Source organism: Heterodontus francisci, chromosome 11 (assembly GCF_036365525.1).
Source record: "Heterodontus francisci isolate sHetFra1 chromosome 11, sHetFra1.hap1, whole genome shotgun sequence".
Taxonomy (NCBI): Eukaryota; Metazoa; Chordata; class Chondrichthyes; order Heterodontiformes; family Heterodontidae; genus Heterodontus; species Heterodontus francisci.
In genome coordinates this window covers 13750520-13763585 of record NC_090381.1, presented here as the reverse complement: position 1 = coordinate 13763585, position 13066 = coordinate 13750520, and positions in this window count along the sequence as shown.

The window sequence follows — 13066 nt, the reverse complement described above, 5'->3', positions numbered from 1 at the left end:
GAGAAGAGGTGACTTAATAGAGACATATAAGATAATCAGAGGGTTGGACAGGGTGGATAGTGAGAGCCTTTTTCCTCGGATGGTGATGGCAAACACGAGAGGACATAGCTTTAAGTTGAGGGGTGATAGATATACGACAGATGTCAGAGGTAGTTTCTTTACTCAGAGAGTAGTAGGGGCGTTGAATGCCCTGCCTGCAACAGTAGTAGACTCGCCAACTTTAAGGGCATTTAAGTGGTCATTGGATAGACATATGGATGAAAATGGAATAGTGTAGGTCAGATGGTTTCACAGGTCGGCGCAACATCGAGGGCTGAAGGGCCTGTACTGCGCTGTAATGTTCTATCTATGTTCACTCCCCCCTGCTCTCATGCTCACATCTCTGTCCTGGGCTTGCTGCACTGTTTCAGCGAACATCAACGCAAGCTTGAGGAATAGCACCTCATTTTCCGATAAGGCACGCGAAAGACTGCCGGACTGAACATTGAGTTCAATAATTTGAGAGCATGACGGGCCCCCCATTTTATTTTTATTTTGAGCTGATTTTTTTCTTTTTTCTTTTTTAAGTGTTTATTTTATTTTAGTTTGTTTAATTTGTTTCTGCAATGCCTACCCATTTTTTTTCATGTTTGTGCTTGGGGCCAGGCTGTTCAGTTTAATGTCCATTAACACCCTCTCTGTACTAACACTTTGTCTTTCATCACACCATTAACATACCATTTGCCTTTGCTTCATGACCTTCTGGTCAGTTATTCTCTGTGACCTTGTCCTATCAACACCTTCTCTTTTGTTATCTCTTGCCCGACCCCTGCTTTACTTGCTTAAAACCTTTTACATTTCTAACTTTTGCTAGTTCTGGTGAAGGGTCACTGACCTGAAACATTAACTCTGCTTCTCTCTCCACAGATGCTGCCAGACCTGCTGAGTATTTCCAGAATTTCTTGCTTGTAGTTCAGATTTCCAGCATCTGCAGTCTTTTGCTTTTGTTATATAAGGAGATATTACGTCAGATGACAAAAATTTTGGGGAAAGAAGTTGGTTTGAAAGCGTATCTTAAAGGAGGAAAGTGAGGTAGAGAGGCAAAGAGATTCAGGGAGGGAATTCCATAGTTTCGAGTCTAGGCAACTGACGGCACAGCCACCAATGGTGGAGCGATTAAAATCGGGGATGCACAAGATGCCAAAATTAGTGCAGCAGAGATATCTCGGAGGGTTGTGGGGCTGGAACACATTACAGAGATATGAAGGGACAAGACCATGGTGGGATATAAAAACAAGGATGAAAATGTTAAAATTGAGATGTTGCTTGACGTACGTCAGTGAGCACAGGGCTGGGAGGAGAACAGGACTTAGTGCGAGTTAAAACAAGGGCAGCAGAGTTTTGATGGCCTCAAGTTTACAGAGGATAGAATGTGGGAATGCCAGGAGTAAATTGGAATAGTCAAGTCTAGAGGTAACAAAAGCATGAATGAAGGTTTCAGCAGCAGATGAGCTTAGACAGGGGCAAAATCAGACCATGTTATGGAGGTGGAAATACGTGGCCCTAGCAATGACACAAATATGAGGTCGGAAGCTCATCTCGGGGTCAAATGTGATACCAAGGGTGTGAACAGATTGGTTTAATCTCTGACTGTTGCCAGAGAGAGGGATAGAGTCGGTAGCTAGGGGACGGAGTTTAGAGCGGGGACTGAAATCAATGGCTTCAGTCTTCCCAATATTTAATTGGAGGAAATTTCTGCTCATCCACGACTGGATATCTGATAAGCAGTCTGATAATTTAGCAACAGTGGAGGAGTTGAGAGAGTTGGTGGTGTGGTAGAACTGGCTATTGTCAGAGTAGATGTAAAAACTAACGCTGTGCTTGTGGATGATGTCATCGAGGGGCATGTAGATGAGAAATAGGAGGGGGCCAAGGATAGATTCTTGGGGGACACCAGAGGTAAAGGTATGGAAGCAGGAAGAGAAGCCATTGCAAGTGATTCTCTGGGTAGGATTAGATGGATAAGAATGGAACCAGGTGACAGCACTCCCATCCATCTAGTTGACAGTGGAAAGGCGTTGGAAGAGGATGGTGAGGAAGAAACGAATGAAAAGATATGCTAAAAGGGTGAGATGAAGTAGAGTGTGAGGAGGCTCGTGCAGCAGAAGTGCTGGCATAGACTAGTTGGGTTGACTGGCCTGTTTCTGTGTACAGACTCAGTACATGGGAGAGCAATGTTGTAATGGTGATATGATTGCACAGTTACCTGAATTCTCTGGCCTGTGTTGCATTTACACTACCTGGGATAGGAAGAATGGTTAGTCAGGGTCCTGTCCTGATAACTATCCAATAAACTAGATAGTATGGAGACTGGAGGTAATTGGATGAGGGTGGAGGTCATTCAATGCTACGAGCAACATTGGTATGCCCATTATAACAGGTACAAACTTCACAATCGATTTCCTCATTTACAATCCTATTTTTAAAAATTTGTTTTCTCCTGTTTTCATCCCTCAAGGCAGTGATTATTTTGGGGAGAGTAGGGTGAGTGGGAGGTACAGTCCCTCAAACTCTTGCCAGCCCTGAGTAACTTGAAAAAACACAAAAACATAAGATATAGGAGCAGTGTCATGCTAGGCCCCTACCTGCCAAGAATGAAGCACATTAATTTTGTCATGAACATTGATTTTAAATTGTTACTGGAGTGAGGTGAGGACTTGTTGAACAGATTGGCCATGGCTAGAAGGGATGTTTGCATATTGGCAAGCAGTGTTTGGAAGGACAAAGCAACTATTCCCTAAACTTCAACGCACAATGGACTTTTGATTACCAGACGTTGAAGATGGGGGAGCTCACATTCCAGGTTGACTGCTAAGATGGCCATGGCCATACACAAATGGACATGATCAAACCAGCTAGTCACATGACTAACCTGCTGGGCAACCAGAGTTTTTTGAATTTGTACAAACAATTTGGACAGAAAAGCAGAAGATCTCTCTCCTGTCTGCTCCCATCTCTTTCTCACAAGCCTCTGAATCCACTGAAGACCCATGAACCTCAAGAGAGAAAAGTCTCCTACAGTGAACAAGGTTTAAGAAGAATACTGGGCCCCAACGAAAAGCAAGATCTACCTACAATCAAGGACTCTACAAAGAGCTCAATGAACCGTAACAACAACTCTTCAGATATTGCCTCAAACTTTTCCGATTTATTTTCCTTCTGCTCTTTTCTGTCTCTATTTGCATGTATGCATCGCATATGCATGCTAGCGTGGGGTGCAGCATGAATCCGTAGGCATTAACCAAATTAGAGTTTAATTTTAATAAATTTCAACTTTTCTTCTTTAAACCTAAGAAAGCCTGCTTGTGCTGGTTTCTTTGCCTTATAATTGGAAAGCAGTGAACAAGGATTCACCAAGGGGGAGCTAAAAACAGTGTGTTTAAAATTAGGTCCTGTTACAGTAAGACCAGTTGAAGGCTGAAAGGGAACCCTAGACCTCTTTCTCACCCGGCAGGGGCAGGCCATTCGGCCTCTTGAGCCTGCTCCACCATTCAGTAAGATATTGGTTGATCTGCTCGTGGCCTCAATTCCACCTTCCTGCTGGCCCCACAACCCTGGATTCCCTTGTAGACCAAATATCTGTCTGGCTCAGCCTTGAATATATTCAATGACCCAGCCTCCACTGCCCTCTGGGGTACAGAATTCCAAACACTAATGACCCTCTGAGAGAGGAAATTCCTCCTCATCTCCATCTTAAATGGGAAACACCTTATTTTGAAACTATGCCCCCTAATTCTACATTCTGCCACAAAGAGAAATATGCTCTCAGCATCTACTCTGTCAAGCCCCCTCAGAATCTTATATGTTTCAATAAAATTACATCTCATTCTTCAAAATTCAATGAGTATAGGCCCAACCAGCTCAGCCTTTCCTCATAAGACAACCTCTTCATCCCAGGAATCAGCCTAGTTCACCTTCTCTGTGGTGCCCCACTAGATGCAGTTTGACAATCTGAAAATGACCCATTTATCGCGACTCTGTGATTTCTGTTAGCCAATTCTCTATCCATGCTAATATGTTACCTCCAACACCATGAGCTCTGATCTTGTGCATAGAAACATAAAAACATAAGAAATAGGAGCAAAAGTAGACCATTCGGCCCATCGAGCCTGCTCCGCCATTCAACGCAATCATGGCTGATCTTCTGCTTCAACTCCACATACCTGCCCACTCCCCATAATCCTTGATTCCCTGAGAGACTAAAAATCTGTCTATGTCAGCCTTAAATATATTCAACGATGAAGCATCCACAATCGTCTGGGGTGGAGAATTCCAAAGATTCACAACTATTTGAGAGAAGAAATTTCTCCTCATCTCAGTCCTAAATGATCACCCCCCCACCCCCCCAATCCTGCGACTTTGACCTGTGTTCTCGATTCCAAGCCCAGGGAGAACAACCTTTCAGTGTTGAACCTGTCAAGCCCCCTCAGAATCTTTTATGTTTCAATGAGATCACCTCTAATTCTTTGAAACTCCAAAGAATACAGATCCAATTTACTCAGCCTCTCATCATAGGACAACCCTCTCATCCTATGGAGCAATCTTGTGAACCTTTGCTGTACTGCCTCCAAGAAAAGTATGTTCATCCTTAAATATGGAGAGTAGAACTATACACAGTCCTCCAGGTGTTGTCTCACCAAAGCCCTGCACAACAGTAGCAAGACTTCCTCATTCTTGTACTCCAATCCCCTTGCAATAAAGGCCAACGTGACATTTGCCTTCCAAATTGCTTGTTGTACCAACATGCTGACTTTCTGTGTTCCTTGTACGGGTACACCCAAGTCCCTCTGAACATCAACATTTACAAGTTTCAAGCCTTTTAAAAAATATTCTGCTTTTCTATTCTTACCACCAAAGTGAATAACCTCACATGTCCCTGATCTATATTCCATCTGCCACCTTGGGCTGGATTTTATGTGGCCCCATGAGGAGGGATTAGAGGCAGGGCACTGAGTATTGCAATGGGTGGCGGGGGGACAGCAGGATGGAGGACCTGTTTCCTCCCCAACTCCAACGATCTTTCTGGGGGCGGCATGGGCCAACAATGGCCTTTCTGCCCAGAGGCCAATTGAGGCCCTTAAATAGAAACATAGAAACATAGAAAATAGGAGCAGGGGTAGGCCATTCGGCCCTTCGAGCCTGCTCTGTCATTCAATATGATCATGGCTGATCATCCAACTCAGTAACCTGTTCCCGCTTTCCCCCCATATCCTTTGATCCCTTTAGACCCAAGAGCTTTATCTAACTCCTTCTTGAAAACATACAATGTTTTGGCCTCAACTGCTTTCCGTGGTAGCGAATTCCACAGGCTCACCACTCTCTGGGTGAAGAAATTTCTCCTCATCTCAGTCCTGAAAGGTTTACCCCGTACCCTTAGACTATGACCCCTGGTTCTGGACTCCCCCACCATCGGGAACATCCTTCCTGCATCTACCCTGTCAAGTCATGTTAGAATTTTATAGGTTTCTATGAGATCCCCCCTCACTCTTCTGAACTCCAGCGAATATAATCCCAACCGACTCAATCTCTCCTCATACGTCAGTCCCACCATCCCAGGAATCAGTCTGGCAAACCTTTGCTGCACTTCCTCAACAGCAAGAGTATCCTTCCTTACATAAGGAGACCAAAACTGCACACAATATTCCAGGTGTGGCCTCACCAAGGCCCTGTATAATTGCAGCAAAACATCCCTGCTCCTGTACTCGAATCCTCTCGCTATGAAGGCCAACATACCATTTGCCCCTTTTACTGCCTGTTACACCTGCATGCTTATCTTCAGCAACTGGTGTACGAGAACACCCAGGTCTTGCTGCATATTCCCCTCTCTCAGTTTATAGCCGTTCAGATAATAATCTGCCTTCCTGTTTTTCCTACCAAAGTGGATAACCTCACATTTATCCACATTATACTGCATCTGCCATGCATTAGCCCACTCACTCAACTTGTCCAAATCACCCTGAATCCTCTCTGCATCCTTCTCACAACTCACCCTCCCACCCAGTTTTGTGTCATCTGCAAATTTGGAGATATTACATTTAGTTTCCTCATCTAAATCATTAATGTATATTGTGAATAGCTGGGGTCCTAGCACCGATCCCTGCAGTACCCCACTAGTCACTGCCTGCCATTCGGAAAAAGACCCATTTATCCCTACTCTTTGTTTCCTGTCCGCCAACCTATTTTCTATCCATTGCAATTCACTACCCCCAATCCCATGCGCTTTAATTTTACACGCTAATCTCTTACATGGGACTTTGTCGAAAGCCTTCTGAAAGTCCAAATTAATCACATCCACTGGCTCCCCCTCATCAACCCTACTGGTTACATCCTCAAAGAATTCTAATAGATTGATCAAGCATGATTTCCCTTTCGTAAATCCCTGCTGACTCTGCCCGATTCTACCACTGTTCTCGAAATGCTCTGCTCTAAAATCTTTGATAATGGACTTTAGAATTTTCCCCACTACCAACGTCAGGGTGACTGGTCTACAATTCCCTGCTTTCTCTTTACCTCCCTTTTTAAATAGTGGGGTTACATTAGCTACCCTCCAATCTGTGGGAACTGTTCCAGAGTCTATAGAATCTTGGAAGATGACCACCAATGCAGCCACTATTTCTCGGGCCACTTCCTTAAGTACTCTGGGATGCATACCATCAGGCCCTGGGGATTTATCAGCCTTCAATCCCATCAATTTCCCCAACACCATTTCTCGACTAATACTGATTTCTTTCAGTTCCTCTCTCTCAGCAAGCCCTGGTGTTCCCCAACATTTCTGGTATGATATTTGTGTCCTCCTTTGTGAAGACAGAACCAAAGTATACATTTAGTTGGTCAGCCATTTCTTTATTCCCCATAATAAATTCCACTGTTTCTGACTGTAAGGGACCTACATTTGTCTTCACCAATCTTTTTCTCTTCACATACCTATAGAAACCTTTACAGTCAGTTTTTATGTTCCCCGCAAGCTTGCTCTCGTACTCTATTTTCCACTTCTTAATCAACCCCTTGGTCTTCCTTTGCTAAATTCTAAATTGCTCCCAATCCTCAGGTCTGTTGTTTTTCCTGGCAAATTTATATGCCTCTTCCTTGTATATAATGCTATCTCCAATTTTCCTTGTAAGCCAAGGTTTGGCTACCTTTCCCGTTTTAATTTTGCGCCGTACAGTGATAAACAATTGTTGCAGTTCATCCATACGCTCTTTAATTGTTTGCCATTGCCTATCCACAGCCATCCCTTCAAGTATTGTTTCCCAATCCATCATGGCCAACTCGCGCCTCATACCTTCGTAGTTTCCTTTACTAAGATTCAGGACCCTTGTCTCAGAATCAACCACGTCACTCTCCATCTTGATGAAGAATTCTATCATATTATGGTCGCTCATCCCCAAGGGGTCTCGCACCACTAGATTGTCAGTTATTCCTCTCTCATTACACAATGCCCTAGGATGGCCTGTTCTCCAGTTGGTTCCTCAACATATTGGTCCAGAAGATCATCCCCTATACACTCCAAGAATTCTTCCTCTACGGTATTGTGACTAATTTGATTTGCACAATCTATATGCAGATTAAAGTCACTCATAATTGCAAATCTTCCTTTATCGCATGCATCTCTAATTTCCTGTTTAATGCCATTCCCAACATCACCACTACAGTTTGAGGGTCTATATACAACCCCCAATAACGTTTTTTGTCCCTTCGTGCTTCTCAGCTCTACTCATACAGATTCCACATCGTCAGAGCTAATATCTTTCCTCATCATTACATTAATTTCCTCTTTAACCAGCAATGCAACTCCACCGCCTTTTGCTTTTTGTCTCGCCTTCCGAAATACTGAATATCCCTGGATGTTCATTTCCCATCCCTGGTCACCCTGCAGCCGTGTCTCTGTAATCCTGACTATATCATTCCCGCTTACATTTATTTGCGCAATTAATTCATCCACTTTATTGCGAATGCTCCACGTGTTAAGGCACAAATCCTTAAGGCTTGTCTTTTTAACATTACTTGTCCCCTTCCCACTATTTTTCACCGTGGCCCTGCTTGATTCTGGCTCTTGATTTCTCTGCCTATCACTTTTCTTATTCCCCTTACTGTCTTTTGTTCTTGTCTTTGACCGCCCCCCTTCTCTGACTCCTTGCAAAGGTTCCCATCCCCCTGCCATTTTAGGTTTAACCCTCCCAACCACTCTAGCAAATACTACCCCGAAGACATCAGTCCCGGTCCTGCCCAGGTGTAACCCGTCCAGTTTGTACTGGTCCCACCTCCCCCAATGCCCCAGGAATCTAAAACCCTCCCCCGCACACCATCTCTTCAGCCACGCAGTCATCCGATATATCCTGCTATTTCTACTCTGACTAGCATGTGGCACCGGTAGTAATCCTGAGATCACTACCTTTGAGGTCCTACTTTTCAACTTTTTTAGAAGAACATGACAGCGCAGTACAGGCCCTTCGGCCCTCGATGTTGCGCCGACCTGTGAAACCATCTGACCTACACTATTCCATTTTCATCCATATGTCTATCCAATGACCACTTAAATGCCCTTAAAGTTGGTGAGACTACTACTGCTGCAGGCAGGGCGTTCCACGCCCCTACTACTCTCTGAGTAAAGAAACTACCTCTGACATCTGTCCTATATCTATCACCCCTCAACTTAAAGCTATGTCCCCTCGTGTTTGCCATCACCATCCGAGGAAAAAGACTCTCACTATCCACCCTATCTATCCCTCTGATTATCTTATATGTCTCTATTAAGACACCTCTCCTCCTCCTTCTCTCCAACGAAAACAACCTCAAGTCCCTCAGCCTTTCCTCGTAAGGCCTTCCCTCCATACCAGGCAACATCCTAGTAAATCACCTCTGCACCCTTTCCAAAGCTTCCACATCCTTCCTATAATGCGGTGACCAGAACTGCACGCAATACTCCAGGTGCGGTCTCACCAGAGTTCTGTACAGCTGCAGCATGACCTCGTGGCTCCGAAACTCGATCCCCCTACTAATAAAAGCGAACACACCATATGCCTTCTTAACAGCCCTATTAACCTGGGTAGCAACCTTCAGGGATTTATGTACCTGGACACCAAGATCTCTCTGTTCATCTACACTACCAAGAATCTTCCCATTAGCCCAGTACTCTGCATTCCTGTTACTCCTTCCAAAGTGAATCACCTCACACTTTTCCGCATTAAACTCCATTTGCCATCTCTCAGCCCAGCTCTGCAGCCTATCTATGTCCCTCTGTACCCTACAACATCCTTCGGCACTATCCTTAGCTCCACCGACCTTAGTGTCATCCGCAAATTTACTAACCCACCCTTCTACACCCTCTTCCAGGTCATTTATAAAAATGACAAACAGCAGTGGCCCCAAAACAGATCCTTGCGGTACACCACTAGTAACTAAACTCCAGGATGAACATTTGCCATCAACCACCACCCTCTGTCTTCTTTCAGATAGCCAATTTTTGATCCAAAGCTCTAAATCACCTTCAACCCCATACTTCCGTATTTTCTGCAATAGCCTACCGTGGGGAACCTTATCAAACGCCTTACTGAAATCCATATACACCACATCCACTGCTTTACCCTCATCCACCTGTTTGGTCACCTTCTCAAAAAACTCAATAAGGTTTGTGAGGCACGACCTACCCGTCACAAAACCGTGCTGACTATCGCTAATGAACTTATTCTTTTCAAGATCATTATAAATCCTGTCTCTTATAACCTTTTCCAACATTTTACCCACAACCGAAGTAAGGCTCACAGGTATATAATTACCAGGGCTGTCTCTACTCCCCTTCTTGAACAAGGGGACAACATTTGTTATCCTCCAGTCTTCCGGCACTATTCCTGTCGACAGTGATGACATAAAGATCAAGGACAAAGGCTCTGCAATCTCCTTCCTAGCTTCCCAGAGAATCCTGGGATAAATCCCATCTGGCCCAGGGGACTTATCTATTTTCACACTTTCCAAAATTGATAACACCTCCTCCTTGTGAACCTCAATCCCATCTAGCCTAGTAGTCTGAATCTCAGTATTCTCCTCGACAACATTTTCTTTCTCTACTGTAAATACTGACGCAAAATATTCATTTAACGCTTCCCCTATCTCCTCTGATTCCACACACAACTTCCCACTACTATCCTTGATTGGCCCTAATCTAACTCTAGTCATTCTTTTATTCCTGATATACCTATAGAAAGCCTTAGGGTTTTCCCTGATCCTATCCGCCAATGACTTCTCGTGTCCTCTCCTTGCTCTTCTTAGCTCTCCCTTCAGATACTTCCTGGCTAGCTTGTAACTCTCAAGCGCCCTAACTGAGCCTTCACGTCTCATCCTAACATAAGCCTTCTTCTTCCTCTTGACAAGCGCTTCAACTTCTTTAGTAAACCACGGCTCCCTCGCTCGACAACTTCCTCCCTGCCTGACAGGTACATACTTATCAAGGACACGCAGTAGCTGCTCCTTGAATAAGCTCCACATTTTGATTGTTCCCATCTGCTGCAGTTTCCTTCCCCATCCTACGCATCCTAAATCTTGCCTAATCGCATCATAATTTCCTTTCCCCCAGCTATAATTTTTGCCCTGTGGTATATACCTGTCCCTGCCCATCGCTAAGGTAAACCTAACCGAATTGTGATCACTATCACCAAAGTGCTCACCTACATCTAAATCTAACACCTGGCCGGGTTCATTACCCAATACCAAATCCAATGTGGCATCGCCCCTGGTTGGCCTGTCTACATACTGTGTCAGAAAACCCTCCTGCACACACTGGACAAAAACTGACCCATCTAAAGTACTCGAACTATAGTATTTCCAGTCGATATTTGGAAAGTTAAAGTCCCCCATAACAACTACCCTGTTACTCTCGCCACTGTCGAGAACCATCTTCGCTATCCTTTCCTCTACATCTCTGGAACTATTCGGAGGTCTATAAAAGACTCCCAACAGGGTGACCTCACCTCTCCTGTTTCTAACCTTGGCCCATACTACCTCATTAGATGAGTCCTCAAACGTCCTTTCTGTCGCTGTAATACTCTCCTTGATTAACAATGCCACACCGCCCCCTCTTTTACCATCTTCTCTGTTCTTACTGAAACATCTAAATCCCGGAACCTGCAACATCCATTCCTGCCCCTGCTCTACCCATGTCTCCGAAATGGCCACTACATCGAGATCCCAGGTACCAACCCATGCTGCAAGCTCACCCACCTTATTCTGGATGCTCCTGACGTTGAAGTAGACACACTTTAAACCAGGTTCTTGCTTGCCAGTGCCCTCTTGCGTCCTTGTAACCTTATCCCTGCCCTCACTACTCTCAACATCCTGTACACTGGCACTACAATTTAGGTTCCCATTCCCCTGCTGAATTAGTTTAAACCCCCCCGAAGAGCACTAGCAAATCTCCCCCCCAGGATATTGGTACCCCTCTGGTTCAGGTGAAGACCATCCTGTTTGTAGAGGTCCCACCTACCCCAGAAAGAGCCCCAATTACCCAGGAAACCAAAACCCTCCCTCCTGCACCATCCCTGCAGCCACGTGTTCAACTCCTCTCTCTCCCTATTCCTCGCTTCGCTATCACGTGGCACGGGCAACAACCCAGAGATAACAACTCTGTTTGTTCTCGCTCTAAGCTTCCACCCTAGCTCCCTGAATTTCTGTCTTAAATCCCCATCTCTCTTCCTACCTATGTCGTTGGTGCCTATGTGGACCACGACTTGGGGCTGCTGCCCCTCCCCCTTAAGGATCCCAAAAACACGACCCGAGACATCACGAACCCTGGCACCTGGGAGGCAACACACCAACCGTGAGTCTCTCTCGTTCCCACAGAACCTCCTATCTGTTCCCCTAACTATGGAGTCCCCAATGACTAATGCTCTGCTCCTCTTCCCCCTTCCCTTCTGAGCAACAGGGACAGACTCTGTGCCAGATACCTGTACCCCATTGCTTGCCCCTGGTAAGTCGTCCCCCGCAACAGTATCCAAAACGGTATACCTGTTGTTGAGGGAAACGGCCACAGGGGATCCCTGCACTGCCTGCTGGTTCCCTCTCCTTCCCTTGACGGTAACCCATCTACATACTTCTTTTACCTGAGCTGTGACTACCTCCCCATAACTCCTCTCAATAACCCCCTCCGCCTCCCGAATGATCCGAAGCTCATCCAGCTCCAGCTCCAGTTCCCTAACGCGGTTCTCGAGGAGCTGGAGTTGGGTGCACTTCCCGCAGATGCAGTCAGCAGGGACACTCTTGGCGACCCTTACCTCCCACATTCTGCAGGAGGAACATACAACTGCCTTAACTTCCATTCCCACTATTCTAAATTCCCAACAAATCTACTGAAAAACCAAAAACAAAAAGTCAAAACTTGTTAGGTTAGCAATCCAACGGACAGAACTTTTTAAATAAAAAGCTTACCTTATCAACACACCAGAGTCCTTTTTTTTTGGGTTAGAGGAGGAGTGTGGGTGGGAGACACTACATGTGTAGTGTCTCAGGTACAGCCACCACCCAAATATATAGTTTTTACTTACCCAGCAGTCCCCTGGTCCTCCGAAAACAAAACAACTTTTAATTTACACTGAAATTGACTTCCCAGCTGCAAGTTCGCTCCCGCACCTCCGCTACTGTCAAAGCTGCTGCCACCAAAACTAAAAGAAAGTGATTTTAAACCACCCAAATATATAGTTTTTACTTACCCAGCAGTCCCCTTACTTCCTAACTCCCTATATTCTGCTTTTAGGACCTCATCCTTTTTTTTAACCTATGTCATTTGCACCAATGTGTACCACGGCCACTGGCTGTTCACCCTCCCCCTTCAGAATGTCCTGTAAACGCTCTGAGATATCCTTGAGCCTAGCACCAGGGAGGCAACATACCATCCTGGAGTCTCTTTTGCGGCCACAGAAATGCCTATCTGCTCCCCTTACAATTGAATTCCCTATAACTATTGCATTCCCACTTTTTACTCCTCCCCTGAGCAGCAGAGCCAACCATGGTGCAATGAATTGGGCTGTTGCTGCTTTCC